Consider the following 17,602-nt stretch of genomic DNA (forward strand, 5'->3'; position numbering starts at 1 on the left):
ATAGAGGCACCAAAGTACTCTTCCTCCACTCATTAGGCATTTTATTTGTCCGCCAAATCTTGTTAAAAAGATTTGTCAACCATTCTAAACCTTTTTCACCCAAGCATTTTCAAGCCTCGATAGGTATACCATCTGGGCCAACTGTCCTTCTTGATTTCATTTTCTTTACAGCCTCTGAAATTTCTTTCTTTTGAATCTTGCGCATGAAGTCACGATTCATCTCATGAAAAGGAATGGAAAAGTCTCTAAGATCCTGAGCATGACTTTCATTAAATAGCTTATCAAAATAATCTTTTCATATCTCCTTAATCTCCTCATCTTTGACTAAAACCCTTTGCGTTTCATCTTTGATACATCTAACCATACCCAAATCCTTCGATTTCCTATCTCTCATCTTTGCAAGCCTATAAATATCCTTCTCGCCTTCTTTGGTATCCAACTTGTCACAAACCTTCTTATATACCTTATCCCTCGAGTTTCGAACTACTTTTTTAGCTTCCTTCTTTGCTATCATATACTTCTTCAAATTCTCATTATCACGACTCTTAGATTTCTATTACACTCGCTTTTAACCTTAATAGCTAATTTGACATCCTCGTTCCACCATAATGTATCCTTACCTAGCGGTGTACCATCTTTAGACTCACCCAATACCTTCTTAGCCACCTTTCTCATGCCACCTGCTATCATATTCCACATTGATTATGAATTCTCCTCGAGACATCAATCAACTTCTTTAACTACCTGCTCTACAAACATTCCTTTTTAGCTCCTTTCAGTGCTCACCACTTAATTCTAAGATCTATCTTATGTCTATCCCCTTTGCGGTATTTTCTAATTCTAAGATCTAAAATTAAGACTCTATGTTGTGTATCTACACTTTCTTCCGGTATAACCTTACAATCGTTGCAACAACCCCTATCTCTCTTTCTAAGTAGGAAAAAATCTATCTAACTCGTATTAACCTCACTTTTAAATGTTACTAGGTGAGACTCCCTCTTCCTAAACCAAGTGTTTACTAAGATCATATCATAGGACAAACAAAAATCTAAAATCCTTTCTCTATTTTCGTTTCTTTCTCCTATACCATAGCCTTCATGGATACTCTTAAATCCATCCCTACTAATGCCTACATGTCCATTAAGGTCACCACCGATGAAAAGCTTTTCTCTATACGATATCCCTTGTACTACTCCATCTAAATCTTCCCAAAATTGGCGCTTAATGAAATCATCTAAACCTACTTGAGGTGCATAAACACTAATAATATTAATAATATCCGTACCTAATACTAATTTAATAAGTAAAATCCTATCACCCTTCCTACGGACCTCAACTACATTATCTATAAACTCATGACTAATAACAATCCCTACTCCATTCTTATTTCTATTTATTCCTATATACCAAATCCTATATCCCCAAGGTTCTATCACTTTTGTTTTCTCACCTATCCATTTGGTCTCTTGTAGACATAAAATATCAATCTTTCTCCTACACATAACATCTACTAACTCTACCAACTATATATATATGATGATTGGTAGCTGCTCACAAGTTAGGTGCGAAATGACAGTGTTAAATGAGTTTGACATATAGGTGAGTTTTTATAAGGTTCAAAAAATCAATGGTTCAAAATCTTTGTAAATTTTTTAGGCTCTGAATTTTCTTTTTATTGAAAACACGATTTAGGTGTGGATTCTTTGTAAATCGATCATGTTCCACACATTTATTGAGTTAGAACTGCAAAAAAAATACCAAAAGGACAAAAAACCCATTTAGCACGTATGAGTTTGCACTTAACCTGTGAGCAACTACCGATTTCTCTCTCTCTCTCTCTATATATATATAAGATTTTTAAAACCTCCCCAATAGGAAAACCCTAACAAACCTATCAAATAGATATTTTGCTGGATTTTTGATGTTTTTTTTTTAAATCCTGACTATACAAAGGTTATCTATATGCTTGTTTTTATAGGAACATTTGATTCTGATGCTTGGATAGATTTTTATAAGTTTAAAAAATCAACATACAAATTTTTATAAATTTTTAAGGCAATACCATTTTTTTATCCAAAATTCATGATTGAAATGTCAATTTCTATTAAATAAATCATGCTGAACACATCTGTAGGGCCAAAATTTTGAAAAATAATCAAAGAATTTTCATTTGATAGGTTTAGGACCTTCCTTATATATATAGGGACAAGGGAACCTACAACCAAAGAAAGATATAAAATCTACAACCAATGATGATAAGTCTTTCTCTAATTTTAAGTGTTTCATAGATTAGACCTTATATACTTTTTCTTTATAATCTATTTAGTAAAAAATATATTTTAAGCAAAAACTTTATAACATCTAGACACGTTTTTAGAAACATGGAAAAACGATGTCTCACAATGCATTTAATGCTTTACAATACAAAGCACCGTGAAACATTGACTTTTACTGCTATTAAAAACACGTCTAAATATCAAAAAATTCAAAATTTATGTCTTCAGGTGAACATTCTCTGTGGAAAGTCCTATTTCAAACTAATATGACATAATTATTAATATCAAATTAGCTGCATCAGTGTTACCTTTCCATTGCCTAGGTGCCTTCATTGTTTCTTTATGACTATTGCATCGGTTGTTTTTTTGTTGACCAGTTCAGATATCTTTTAGTCACCCTTTTGTCTGCTTGAAGTTAACAAGAACACTGTGACTGTTGCTGTGATTTTTTTTTTCGATAGGCATGATAATACGCGTCTTTTAAATGATAACGAACTAAAATTGTTCAATATGATATGAAAAAGTTACAGACCTGTTGGATGTCTGCCAGCGCAGTAAGCAATACCAGAGTATTAAATTAGCTAAACACATGTAGAAGGGCTTAGGTAAATATGCCGAATGGCCTATTGTTTGTTTGGTTACAGGATGTTCATGCAACAAATGTAATTCTGAATCCAGGATTGGCATTTGGTGCAACAAAGTTATGCTTGTTGCTATTGAGTGAGATGGTAGCAGGTGGAGAAAATGTCTTGGATTATGACACTCGTTCTGGGAACTTAGAATTTTGGCAATCAAGGTAACACTAGGTTTCTGTTTATGTTTTTGTGTTTTAGTTAAAATTATGGAGTTTGGGAGGCATAAAAGGCAAGCTCGACTTAAACACTTGCCCAGGCTCCAATGGGCACTTTTACCAGGCTCTAGCTGATTTCACTTTAAGCTTGAGTCTGTTAAAGCTAGCTGATTTTACTTTCCTTACAAAAGACAAATAGTGCAATAAAACTTGTTAGCTTGGTTCACCAAAATTGGTCTCGGCTATTACTCCCAAGGTTTTTCAGGAAATTTTAGCAGTGATTTTTCTTAGGAAAATCTTGGCATTTTAGAAAAATGAAAAATGCAAAGAATAATGAAGAGTACAAAGTAATAGGTTAGCTTTATTATTATTTTTCTTACAAAAATATAAAGAAACAGTTAGAAAAATTTTTTAAATACAAACAAAGAACAAAAAAATATAAATTTATAATATAAAATAATGAAAGACCCAGTCAGGTACCAGCACTTCTTAATTAATCGGATCTAGGTTTGGATCCACCCAATGTCATCTGATCCTTTGGCATGCTTCCCGTGACCATTGGACGGCTATTTTCTTTTAACTGTCCTGGTTGGATGACTACATTACTTTTAGCTGTCCGATGTGGGGCCCACACAAGTATTGCCCATGACCCAGTTTAGCCGACCATAACTAGGCTTAGCCGTTCGAGATCAGATTTTTTGTATCCCAGTTTAGTCGTCCAACCAATTAGAGTCTCCCTCATCTGGGACATCTTCGTCACTTCTTACCACGTGTCCCGTGGTTTGTTTTTGTGATTTTTACCTATAAATAAAATGAAAAAAAGGAAAAATTGAAAAAACACAAATGGAGGATTTAAATGATCTTTGCTCAGAAAATATAAAGAACCTCTATTCTCAAAATAATAAAATCTAGACGGGTCAAAAGAGGAACAAAAAGCAAAGAGCTAATCTTCTTCCCACGGTGCCTTCGGATAAATGTCAAACATATGTCTGACCACCAAGAATCATAAGATGAAGTGGTCATGCGATGGGTCCAGCGAACAAGGAGCATCATGTCATTCTAGGAGCCGCCAATGAACCTCATGTGAAAATCCCATTGATGGCCAAAAGAGAACTCTATGAAAGGATGTTCAGTCACCTCGTTGTGTAGAATATCTTGTCGATAAGAAAATTGGCGAAGGCAACAACCTGTAAAATAAACTTCCTTGGAAAAAAGACCAGGAAGTACTAAGAGACATTGGATCACCACAGAAACAATGCCGTAGCGATAACCTAATATGTCCCATGTCACTGAATTGGTGGACAAGTCCTCCAAAAGTTGTAACGTCCCTAAAATTTTAAACTTAATTATTGTTCAAATATTGAAATTTTGAGACCATTTTTTTTATAAGCATAAGTAAATCAGTTCTTATAATGCGAAAACGATTTTAAAAAACAGTTAAGACTCTGAGAGGGGTTACACTAAATATAACAATCAAATAAAAAATGTATGAGATATACACATTTAAAACCACGTACAATATAAGACTGAAATATGAAGATTTTTAATTTCATTTCAAATCAGAGTATAAAAACAATAGTTCAGTCTCTACATGATCAAGTACTTAAAACAAAAAGATCATGTCTACCAAGGCCGCAAGGTAAGAATAGACCCTCGAGGATGAAGCTCGACCAGTTCTTCGCTCCAACTACTCATCATACTTTACCTGCATTACCTGTCTCCCATAAAATGGAGTCAGACTCGATAAAGTCTTATAAAGCAACCCAAGCTCAAACTTAAAGAAAACATATAAAGCATTTAAAGGTAAATACATGATATATTATTCATCAATCATCAAGTGATAGACAAGGAAACAACATCCTATGAGTCATTTATTTCAAGCATTCGAACATAAAACATTTCATTACTTAATATTCTATTCAACCTTAACTCACATAATAAAGCATAATCTATATGCATTCAAGTCATTGCATATATATATAAGACATTCAGATCTTTGCATCATTTTTATGTGCATTCCTAATTCTTATAAACAATAAGTCAAATCACATTTGACCATACCAGCGTGAAACACACACATATACCTTCTAAGTAATTTAGTTAGATATTCATGATACACATCAATCATGATACATAGGTGTGATATATTTACTGAGACAATCATAATGCAATTATTTGCAAGAAAACTATGTAGGCGTGATGAATCATTCACCTAATAAGTCAAAACTAATCATTTGTAGGCATGCTATGTTATTTACCTATACGCTAATATAAGTGTCACAATCATAACCTCATATCAAGATTTAAAATCAATAAGGATATGATTCTCACATCTGAGTTTAGTATATAATCATGCTATAACAGAAAAGCCAAATTTAGAGATTCATAACTAGCTATCTCAATCAACTTAAAAGATCATTACAATTTATCATAATATTTTATTTAATCATATAAATATTCACAAGATCCACGACGGATCACCTGGTCTGAGAAATGTACAACCTCACAAGGAGTTACTGCCCTGTGAACACCCCAATTTTTTCAAAGTTTTGTAAAAATGACCCTTTTGCCCCTAACCCCTTTTCTGAGAAAATCAAGTCATTTCTTAAGAATCTCTAAAGCTATATTCAAAATTAATTCCGGATCCGAATCCAGTACTTTAAATCCATATTTTCTCCAAAAATCCGGATCAAAACCCATTTTTCTGAAGAAATTTTCTTGAAATAACTTTTAATTCTCAAAAAATTTCCCTTTTTGTAAATATTTTTCAAAAACACAAAAATTAGTTTTAACCTTTTTGGTTTCTCATAAAAATCTAGGATTTTACCCTAAAAAAAATACAAAAAAATGGAAAAATAACACAAAAACCAAAAAAATTGGAAAAACTATGAGAAAAAGCAAATGATTTTTGGGTCTTTTGAAAATTAATTTTGCTAAAAGCCTCAGGAACCCCCTTTTTGTAAAAATTTGAAAATCAAAGGGAGGGGGTCTTTTGCAAAAAACTTTTTTTAGGGTTTTCTTCATAAAGAAAAGAGAAAAGGATGGCCGCCCCTCTCCCATTTTCTTTCTTCACTCTCTCTCTCTCCCGATTGTTTTCTTCACGAAACCCTCCATCGCGAAACCCTCCATCTGCCTTCGCCCTCTTCCTCCTCCGCCCATCTCCAACCAAATTCTCTCTCACGAACCTTCCTCTCCTTCCTTAAAAGGAGGCACGCAGAGCTCCCTGATCCCATCCGTTCTCACCCCGCCATTTGCATTCTTCACTGCTTCTCTTTTCCCCTCTTCCTTCTAATCTCTTCTTCTTAATATTCTCCTTTTCCTCTCTGGTCCCCTTCTGGATAATCGGAAGGAAGCCGATCGATCACCGTGATTCAACCCAACACCCTTCTCTCTCCTTCAGAAGATCACCGTCTTCTACCCGACCATCTTCTTCTCCTTCAACGATCCGTTTCCACCCCCGCACCTTCTCACTCTTAACTTCTTCTTCTTCGTTTTCCCTTTCCCATTTTCCTATCGGCCCCTTCTCTTTCACTCTCTTGGCGAAAAGCACGATCGAACCTGTGGTAGCATACGAAGGGAAGACCCCCCCTGTCAACCAAAAGGAAGAATCCGATCCCTCGTTTTTATCCCCATCCACTGAGGGAGGTTGATCCGGCAACAGAAGCTTTGCCCAGGTGAGTAACTCCACTTTCGCATCTCTCTCAGTTTTTTTTTTAGTTTTAGTTTTATCCGTTTAAAGCAGAGTAATGCAATTGCTGATCTGCTTATTGCAGCACCAGCATGCATTCTGTAATAAAATCAAGCCCCATCGTTGGCTACATTTTTTTCTTTCTCTGTATATTTCTTTTATCTTCTACCATTTTCGCCATATCTGCTTATTGTATGTTGATAGGAGTCAATGCTTTTGATTTCCCATTTGTTTTGCATTTGATCATTTTTTTTTGGGGGGGTCGGGTTATTGCATCTCGCCATTTTTTTTACTATGTTTGGCTTCATGGTATCTTCACGGCATCTCCTTCATCATCATTGTTTTACTATGTGTATTTTTCCAATGACATCCCCCTTATTCTTCCTTTCATTGTATCCCATCAATATCAGAATAAGCCGTGTTGTTTTCCCCTGTATTGAATTTGGAATTTCCTCTTGAAGTTCCTGGTCCAATAGACCCAACCCCCTTGAGTTGCCCTTCGGAGATGTACCGCTCTTCAACGAGTTTGCTAGTAGCTAAAAACAAACAAACAAGCTCACATGCTCCTAATGTTCAAAAGAAACATGAATTTGAGCATATTAATTAGCATATGGAGATCCCTTCACAGTCCAGCGATCTGGACTAACCCCCCCCCCCTCTTTCGAGTTCAAGCCTCCCTTGGGATCGATCAAAGGAGCTCATCATCAATACCCAGAGAAAGCATTACCTCCATCAGTCGGGTGAACTAATTTCAGCAAAAGTTGTTAAGGGATCAAGTCTGTGTTCCCTAATCCATTCCTGCTGATCAGGTAAGAGATTATGTAGGTTTGTTTATCAGCCTATTTCCTCATCATTTTTTCTGTCTATCTTTCAAGTTAATTTTTTTTTATTATCATTTGGCTTGATTATCTTCTTTTGTCCCATTTTATTCTGATGAAATCGACTGTTTCATAGATCATTTATAATCATTTGGTCTGATTAAAACTTTGTATATGATCAGTATAGCCTCATTTCTCTTATACTCGTTATAATCTCTTAACGGTGTTCTTTTTTTTTTATCCATGATGGATTTGTCTCTCAGTCGCTAGTGAAGTTTTCCCTGCAAAGGACCTGAAACCAGACCTGGGTTTGTTGTGAAATATCTCATTTGAATTACCATTTAAGCACTGGACATGATTGCACTAGGCTTTATGCCCCAACCTTTTGATGGTCTTATTTTGCCAGATACAAGGCCATAAATGTGTTTATCATTTAATGATAAAGAGAGTATATAATAATGTAGGATGGATATATTGGAAAGTTCAAATATCTCTTCCATTTCTGTTAGGATTTTGTATGATGAAAGTGGTTTAGGATATGCTATTGTGTTGCTTAGTCCATAGATGCAGAGGGGCATCCCTTCGACTTGTCAATGCAAACTTGGAATTGCTGTGAGCATACATAAAGCGTGATACAAGGTAAATTTCTGGTACAGTGAATGATCATTTTTACAGAAAATTGGTAAATCCTTGACATAGTGAATAATTACTTTGCAGAAAATTGATACAATACAAACCTGTGACACAGTGAATGATTATTTTGCAGAAAATCGATTCACTGATTAAATCCTGTGGTGCTGAGTATTATTTTGGACTCCCCGTTTGTGCAATGGATCTGAGCACCATTGGACATTCACGGAGTTGGCGGCTTCATTACAAGAGACTATTGGTATACCGCAATCTGATGAACTGAGATAAGAACTTTTAATGCTGAGACCTGGAGAAGCACATGACAGCACTGCAAAGACTGAGCTTCAACCCTTCAGCACACAGCCCACCATCAGCATGGGGGGCAGAACTTCTGGGTCGTTTGGAAGAGGATTCACTATGCTCTCTCTAATGGGTTAAATGATGAAGTCCAAATTTCTTGGAAAATTTTAGTGTTAGAAGGTCGAGTGGAATGGGTTATACTCCATCATACGACATCCCAGCTGAACCAAACTCTTGTTAATTCCCTGTCACCTGGCAATCTGCGTCTTGCACTTCTTTTATGCTAACTGTCTCCATTCATACTTTGAGTGATCATACATGCTTTGGAATAATAACATTTGAGGAAGGCATGGTGCTTCCTTAGCTGTAAGAAGGAGGGGCTTTTGTTGATAGGAAGTCCAGACTTGCTGGTATGATTTATCAAGTCAAGACATTGTCGAAACCAAGTATGAATATTTCTGCAAACAAGTTTTTTTTATGTTGGTGCTGCGTCTCAGAATTCTCGAGGTTTTCGTTTAGGTTGCGAAGCGTATGACGTGCTGGGCATTCACTGCACAGTGGTCACCTGTATATTTATCTTAGAACATGGAGAGTCTATGGTTTTATTCTTGCCTGGATCACAAAAGTAAGGAGGCACTTGGTACCAGGGGTATAGAAGCTCAGACCTTTTTTGTCCACTATAGGTTATGTGGCGAAATGATCGGTATGTTGGCACATTATCCGTTGATTGAGCTCAACTATTTTTGACATATATGGTGCTTGTAAGCGAACTGCTGCAAAGAGTTGTAGATCTGTATCACTGCTCCCTTTTTCGGCTGCCTCAAAGGAGAAGAAAGAGGTTAGTTGCGGTAAGATGTTTTGTTCAGAGCTTACTAAGAAAAATATTGTATCTTCTATTGTGTACATGATACTTGTACATCTTGCCAATGATACTGCAAATCGACTTCTGGTTGTTGATCTACTATGTTACGGTAGAAAGTTTGAATGGCTATTTGTTGCAGATTATTAGTAACCCATAAAAGAAAACACTAGTTTACAACAGGTTTGACACTTCCCTTCTCAGCGTTCACTTTCATTATAAATTGCTTGTTTGGCTTAATATAAATTCCTGTTTTGAATTTGCTATAGAATTTTATTTATTATGATTTGTTGGGAAAATGTTGGTTTTACTGCGAAACTGGGCTGATATCTGTCATAAGATATACTTGAGCCACTCTCAAACCAAGAATGTTTGGTTTTGCTCCTCTTGGTCTTCATAAAACAGAAACATGAGCAACAGGGACACTGGAAGAGGAATTTCATCTCTTTTTACCCTTAAAATGCTAATGTGACCTGATCCTGACGTTCTGGGATATTACCTGTAAGTGGTATACATGGTAGCAGATATTCCTTTTTGCAAAAATGGGTTTCTATAATAAAAGAAACATCAAGTTCAGTTGGGCATCATACATAGCAAGTAACTCATTGAACTGTTGAGAACCAATTTGAGCACTCAAGTGGCTCTGGTTGGTTGTAGTTAATTTGCTTGTTACAGTTGTTACATGAGATTCATACATTGCATAGCTCTATTTATTTTATCCACACTTGCATATTATCTTTGTCATAATATTCACTATTCATTGCTATGATTTTTTGCACAGCACTTAACTTTTCACTAGCAGCACCTGTACATACTACATTAGTATATACTTCATTCCATTTGTATCTGGCAGCATCTGTGTATTCCCCATGGGTACCTTTACTTATCAAAGTTTCATTTTTTTTAAACTCTGTATATCGGCTCCCATATGATTGCCCATATTTAGTATCACTAAAATCTCATGTTTGCTGCGTACAGGGTCTCTTAGCTAATCCTTTGCAGAAACCAATCTGCTAATTCATTTTGTGGTGTCGTACGCCACCAACTGATGTCACCAATCTGTTGAAACAGACATCATAAAGTGGAACCTAGATGGGATATACCTGTATATCTTTTCAAAAGTATTGTCACCTGTACATCTTGTATTCCCCTGTACCTTTGTTTTCCAGCATCTTCCTCCTATTTCTTGCGTATCATTATTGTTACTTCCACAGCTTGTTAGGCATGTTTTCATCAGCTGAGGTAAGTACCACCTTCTCATTTGAATGAAGATATCTCCGTATATATATATATATATATATATTTTTCATATGAGCATAACATCTTAGGTTCAATTTAACATCTTCTATCATCTTTTCATATTTTTGCAATCTTGCCCTATACTAACTCTGTTTTGCATGAGGTAAGTTAAAAAAAAAATGTTATTTTAGTTTAGGAACATTAAATTCAAATTTCTAATTCGGTTGAAAAGTTATAATGATCAAATGTTGACAAAACTTTCATATTTTTCCTGCCTTAGATAGAATGAATGAGCATTTTAAAATGTCATAAATGTCATATTTTCATGCTTTTTATCTTTATTTTCAAAATTTTCACAATGGAAACACGAATGACACATGCACCATTTCATAAGAGATAATAAATACTAAGTTGATGATCCACATCAATGGCCATAGTCAGGGTGTGGACAAAACTTAGCATTTTTATCTTTTACAAAATAACACTGGATCCATTTTCAAAATTCATCATGTTTTCTTAAAATATTTTCTTCTTTTATCAGAATTTAACTTAAAATTAACTCAAAATATATACCAATGGCCATAGTCAGGGTATATTGAGGGTTAATTTCATTTTAAATTCTATAAAAGCACCCAAAAAGGTATTTTATCCTTCATTTGAATTTAGATATGACTATTATATAATACATTCAATGACCATAGTCAGGAGTGTATTATATCATTAATCTTATTTAAATTCATTTGAAGAATGAAATATGATTTTCAAATCCAATTTCAAACTTATTCAAATTCATTCATCATATAGGATAGAATTGCATTATATTTTCAAATTTTCCTTTTCAAAATTCCAAGTAATTCTTCTTCTTCATTTCTCAGATCAAATCATATTCAAATCCAATTCTATCTTATTTCAAGATTCAAAAATTCAATTTCAAAGTCCAATTTGACTTTGAAATTCCAAAATCATTTTATATTCAAACTTCAAATTTCCAACTCAATTCAAAATTCAATTTCAAAGTTCAATTTAACTTTGAAGTTTCTGATTCATCTTCTGATTCAAAATCAAGTTTTCTTCAAGTTTTAAATCAAAGTTGAGATTGACTCTGAATCTCAAAATCCAAACCCTCCTAAGTTCAATCTGGGTTTTCAAAACTCAGATCCATCTTTAAAAGTCCTATTTGGACTTTTCAAAACCCAAAACCAAAGTTAGATCTTAATCTTAGATCCAGATTTCCAAGTATAAATCCAATTCTACTTTGGATCTTAGACTTCAGATCCGAATTCCATTCTAGGATCCAGGAACCTATTCTACTTTGGATCTCAGACTTCAGATCCAAAACCCACTCTAGGATCTAGAACCCAAACTCTATTTTGGATCTCAGATTACATATCCAAATTCATTCTAGGATCCAGAACCCAATTCTACTTTGGATCTCAGACTTCAGATCCAATTTCATTTTAGGATCCAAAAATCCAACTTCATCTTGGATCTCAAATTGAAGATCCGAAATCCATTTAGGATCCAGAATCCAACTTTACTTTGGATCTCCGACTTCAGATCCCAATTCCATCTTAGATTCTAAATTTTGAATCCAATTTCATTCAAAATTCCAAATCCAAATTCCACTTTAAATCCAATTCTTTAAAGCCAATTCCACTTCATTCCAGATTTCAAACCAAGTTCTCATTTCAGATCCTAAATTCAAAACTCAACTTTGAACTCTATTCAGAATCCAGATCTTGGATTCAGATTTCATCTTGAAATTCCAAATCAATTCCATTTCTCAATTTTATTCAGATTTCCCAATTCTATCTTTTCTTCTGATTCAATTCCACTTTCATTTCTATTCTGATTCAAAGTCCAGTTATGACTTTGAAAATTCCTTTCTTCTTCCTTTATCTCAAAACTTTAAAATCATTTTCCAAAATCCAGATTTATTTTCTCAAGCTCTTGATTATTCTAAAAACTTAGAACTTTAATCTTAAGTTCTAAAGTTAGAAATCATTTCTTCACTTTATCAGATTCATCTCAGAAAAACTTGAGAATTCTTCAAAACAGTTTCAAAAAGAGCATACATCTTTGCATTTCGCACAAGCATGATTCTTTGTGCATTTAGACTTAGAATAATTTTTTAGATAAATTCTTAGCAAAACAAAAGGCATAAAATTCGACCCTTGGTTCGATTACCCCTGGTAAAGGCGCCAGGAATGGTCGAACCTCGTACCGACGAGCGGATCCCGTCTCCCAGTTTTCCCGCAAATATTTCAAAAACGGAGGCGAGTTATTTCAAAAAAATTTCAAAATTAAGGTCAAGTGAGCCCCACAAAAGAGTTCATCTTCTCTTCTTTTCTCTTTCTCTTCTCTTCTCTCTTTCTTTCCGTCTTTCATTTTCTCTCTTCAAAAAGGAGAAAATAGAGGTTGGAAAGGAAAAGAGGAGGAAGAGAGAGAAATACACAAGAGAGGGAAAATTTTGCGATGATCACATGCCCTAGACGGATGGTCTGCCTGGTCTTGGACAATGCACTTTCTCACATGAATATACCATCTTCGTAGGCTACCTGCTATTGGACAATGTACTTCCTCACAAAGACTTACTGTTCTAACCAAATTACTTGATCTGGTCATGCACACCCTCACAGAGAATCCTTTGGGAACAGTTCCTCAATGAGTACCATATCCAGTGAAAACTATTGTGATACATACCTCAATACAATTGACCACTCTAAGGGTCGATAGCCACCAACATGGGCACAAACATGTATACAATCAATATGCATCACATCATACATCACTTCATATGTCACTTAAATAATAAAATCATACATTTAATCAATAAGGTTCCATGAACCATAGTTCACTATTGAACTTAAACATTTATCGTATGCATTCATAATTTTATATCATGTAGCATTTAAATCATATCATAAAGAAGTATAGATATTATCCTATGCATCATATCATCACTACAATAAATATTGCATTTCATAAATTCAACCTCGAAGTATGCGTAAACAAAATATGAGTTCTATACATGCATACATGAATATGCATATTTCATAATACGAAACAACTAAACCTCAATATATATAACTCCTACGTAGTTCAAGTTTTGTACACATGATAAGTCATATGCATTTTTTACCACATGAATTGATATATCACCTTAGATATAATTGCGTAAAGGTAGGTTAAAATCTCATTGACCATCCCACCGTACATCATACACACATGTTTCTCCAACAAACAAGACAATATATGTTTAAAACAATCTATAACATGCACATACATTCTTCCATACAAGAATAAATGAGTCCAACATATGACCAGACAATATATAACATTCATAGTATGCATCGAACATGACTTACATGTATCCATAGTAGTTATATATGCACCATGTATCAAATTCATACAATCACACAAAACAACAGTATGCACAAACCAAGTATGATGACACACATTGCGTATATATTATACATTCATAAGTGTATGGCTATTCAAACCCACACACATGTGTACCTGCAATAAACACACTTCATATTTCACTAACTACAATCATGACAAGCATGATCTTTGAACTACAATAATAAGAGTCCTAGATATCCACAACTAAGTGAAGTGTGGGAGCATGAAGGTGTTGCATATAATAAAACAAATTATTGTGGGATGCATTTGCACCACGTACTTACCGCGGGCATTTACCTGATTTATATTTCGCATTGCATTGCGTTCAATGCACACTGACTTATAGCCGTTTTGATACTTAGCATAAGTATTACATTTTTGGTATATCCTGCACTCAAATCAGTTAAACATATAGGGCAACTTATGCATACATAACAACCCTATATATCCACAACTAAGTACGGTGTGTGCACATAACTTGTATTTGTAATTCATTTAAATATTCAGTGCAACAACATCTGTGCAACAACATCATGCTTACACAATTAGTGCCTAAACATGTTCTTTACAAGTTCAGTTAAGGTATCCTACTTTAATAATGTGAAGAACAATAAATCAAAACCCAAAAGATCAAAGAGTTTTGAAATCTGTAAAGACCGCTCAAGCAACGATGCGTCGAACACTTGGTGCGCGGTCGAAAATGCCAAAAGCTCTAAAAATATGAAATCCCCAAAAATCCAGAAAGATAAGGTGAACCACCAATAAATATGAACTACTGAGTAGAAAATGTTGCATACACCAACATCTCCATCTCACTAAATTTGGTTACTGCAAAACATAGATTAAATATTTTAAATAATACTTTTGATTAAAATAACCAAAATGCCCCTTGATTAAAAATTAAGATTTTTAACTTGCTAAATTCATCTAGTAAATCCTAAACTTTAATGATATCATACTAATATTTTATAAAACTCTTTAAAATATGTTTTTAATCAGAAGTAATATAATTGATTGTTAAATATCTGAAATAGTTTTAAAAATACCAATTTTACCCTTGTTAGCCAGAAATGAGTAATTGAGCATTTAAACATCAATAAATGATATTTAAACGATGAAAATATATTTTTAACTTAAAGATAAAGTTGAATTATTTATTTATTAATAATATCCTAAATTTTACGGGTTTTACAAAAGCCCTCTATAATAGCAAAGTGAGTCAAAGCCATCATGGTCTTGAATCAGACGATATCGGGTCTCTACAAAATCCTAGTAAAGAGTGGCAGAAGGTTGTTCACACCAAACATGCTCAAAGAACCATAGCTGGATCAAAATCTTGCAACCCAGGAACTTCGGGCTAACAATAACAAAGAGAACCAAATATTTGCTCATACCTTAGTAAGTTGTCACCCGAATAGCCACGCCCAGGGACAAGCACTGGTCGTTGACATACTTGCTTTTTAGCATATGCATGTACCACAAGTCCATCGGATTTCCGTCATTAGGGAAAAGCAGAATTCCCACAACACAGAGATAAAAGGTCCCCAACATATGCTTCCGTGCACAGGTCCCAGTGGTTGTGCGAATGCAGTTGGAATGCCAATTTCACATGCTCAAGAACAATATGAGGGTACCAATTGTCTGTGTCCCAACAAGGATGGATCAAATCTCAGTATGCGTGTCCGAACAGAGAGGATAAAAGTTTTTGAGCATTTATTGTACCCTGGCTCACCATGAAGCTATCCATAGGGTGCTTAGAAGGAGAATGAACCAACCCCAGCAGACAGATTGTCTCATCAAGGGTGATAGTCATCTCCCCAAATGGAAGCCAAAAAGTGTTCATGCGAGGATTTTAGCATTCCATAAGGGAGGACAGTAGGGCTTCGTTGATCAGCATTTTCCACAGTTGGTAGATATGGAAAAGCCCGAAGTCTTCTAAAATTGGCAATAAACTATTCATAGTTTCATGTACCGATTTTCAAACCAACGAGAGGCAGCAATTCCTCCCCCGTACCTGCGATTAGTCTGCGAAAATAAAGCATAAAAAGCTAGGAAAAGAGAAATCAACAAAAACATAAAAAAGAGGCTTACTAATCGCCCATGGCGGATGTGGTGATGTGCATGAGCTTGAGAAGGATTGAATGAAAAGACAATGTTCTTCTCAAAGGTGACAATGGTTGCAGATGAGTGCATTGCAAAAACTGGGGCACCGATCGGGCTACACAGGAAGTGGAAGACGCAGAGATTAGTGGTTATACAGGAAAAGCTGGACGAATAAAACCTTTTATGAAAAGAAGCGGTAGAGTTTGCTAGGAGTCAAATTCACCAAAATTTTGATTCGAACAACTAAACCTGTTTAGTCCCCCACACCGGATGGCTAAACCAGTTTAACCGTCTTAACACCAAACAACAACATTTTAGCCATTCACCACCATTTTGGCAAAAACTGGATCACATTTTTTTTGCCGAAAGTCATGGGGGAAGATCCTCCTAGGATGCTGCCATCTTGCTATATATTGCGTGTTTCCCAAAAATGGCCCGACACTAAGCATGGTCTCCAAAACCTAGTTTTTGGTTTTTTTTCATTGGCCCGACCTCATTCGAAAAGATCATAAACGGTCTCTGCAGTCCAGTTTTCTTCATTTTTGAAACACTAGCCCGACCTCGTTCGACAAAACCAAATTTGTCTCCACAACCCAACAGTTTTCAAAATTAGTTGAGGGTGTTTATGTTTTTGTTATAAATCGAGTCATTATCGATTAGTGACAAAGATGAGCATCTATAGACACTCATTTTTTTACAAAATGCCCAAAATACTAACATCTTTGGAAGAATCAAGTTGTAGGTTAGAGTCCACAAAGAGGACAACACGAAAAAACCAGAAAATCTACTGGACATCATCTGGACGGCTATCTCAGTTCACTCGTCTGACCCTACATGGCTACTTCAGTTTAACCGTCCCGTTGAATCAATATGTTTCTTGTGCCTTCCGGATGACTATCTCACTTCGGTCGTCCGAACCTTGATGGCTACTCCAGTTTAGCCGTCTTGTCCAGTCTACCCGACATTTGGTTTATCCCGTCTCCATAGGACAACCAAACCTTTTAGCTGTCCATCTCTGAATGGACAAACCCATTTAGTCGTTCAATCAATTCGAGCAAATGAGACAATTTTCTCATTGCCAACTACTTTTTCACGACTTTGAGAGAATATTTCTCCTGAATAAACTTCCTCCCATAGAAGACACCTCCCTGTTGACCTCACCTCTTATCTGGAATGAGTACTGATCCATTTAGATCAAATTCGAATCCAAAGAGTCCTATGATCCCGATCAATTTCAAATGCCTACAAATAAGGGCCCACCCCTAATAAAAAATTTACACTTCTGAACACTGACCTTGAAGTGAAAGAACCATAGCATTGCCATACTTAAAGGTTCTTTTGAAGTCATTGCCGTTCATATTGTACGTGCGTGGAGGTGTTGTCGGACTGCGCGAACCTAAAAGCTAAACCGACTTTGTATTGAAATTTCGCGCTCCAGAGCAACATTATAAAGTTAGGCCAGTCCTGATACTTTGTAAGATAGGTATATCAATA

At 35.4% G+C, this 17,602-nt stretch overlaps 1 long non-coding RNA gene across 2 annotated transcripts; it reads right to left on the bottom strand.

Annotated features, from left to right (window-relative positions):
• Positions 1-4,593: 4,593 nt before the first annotated feature.
• Positions 4,594-16,220, bottom strand: LOC149834576 (uncharacterized). 2 transcript variants are annotated; one of them, XR_016432784.1, is made up of 4 exons: positions 16,097-16,220; positions 15,738-16,030; positions 15,400-15,646; positions 4,594-4,780 (listed from the first exon to the last, which is right to left on the bottom strand). It is a non-coding gene; the product is annotated as an uncharacterized LOC149834576 (long non-coding RNA). The 2 variants fall into 2 exon arrangements; XR_016432785.1 differs by having other exon boundaries at positions 15,728-16,030.
• Between the last annotated feature and the right edge of the window lie 1,382 nt (positions 16,221-17,602).

This window comes from Nuphar pumila, chromosome 6 (genome assembly GCF_984573655.1).
Source record: "Nuphar pumila chromosome 6, dmNupPumi1.hap1.1, whole genome shotgun sequence".
Taxonomy (NCBI): Eukaryota; Viridiplantae; Streptophyta; class Magnoliopsida; order Nymphaeales; family Nymphaeaceae; genus Nuphar; species Nuphar pumila.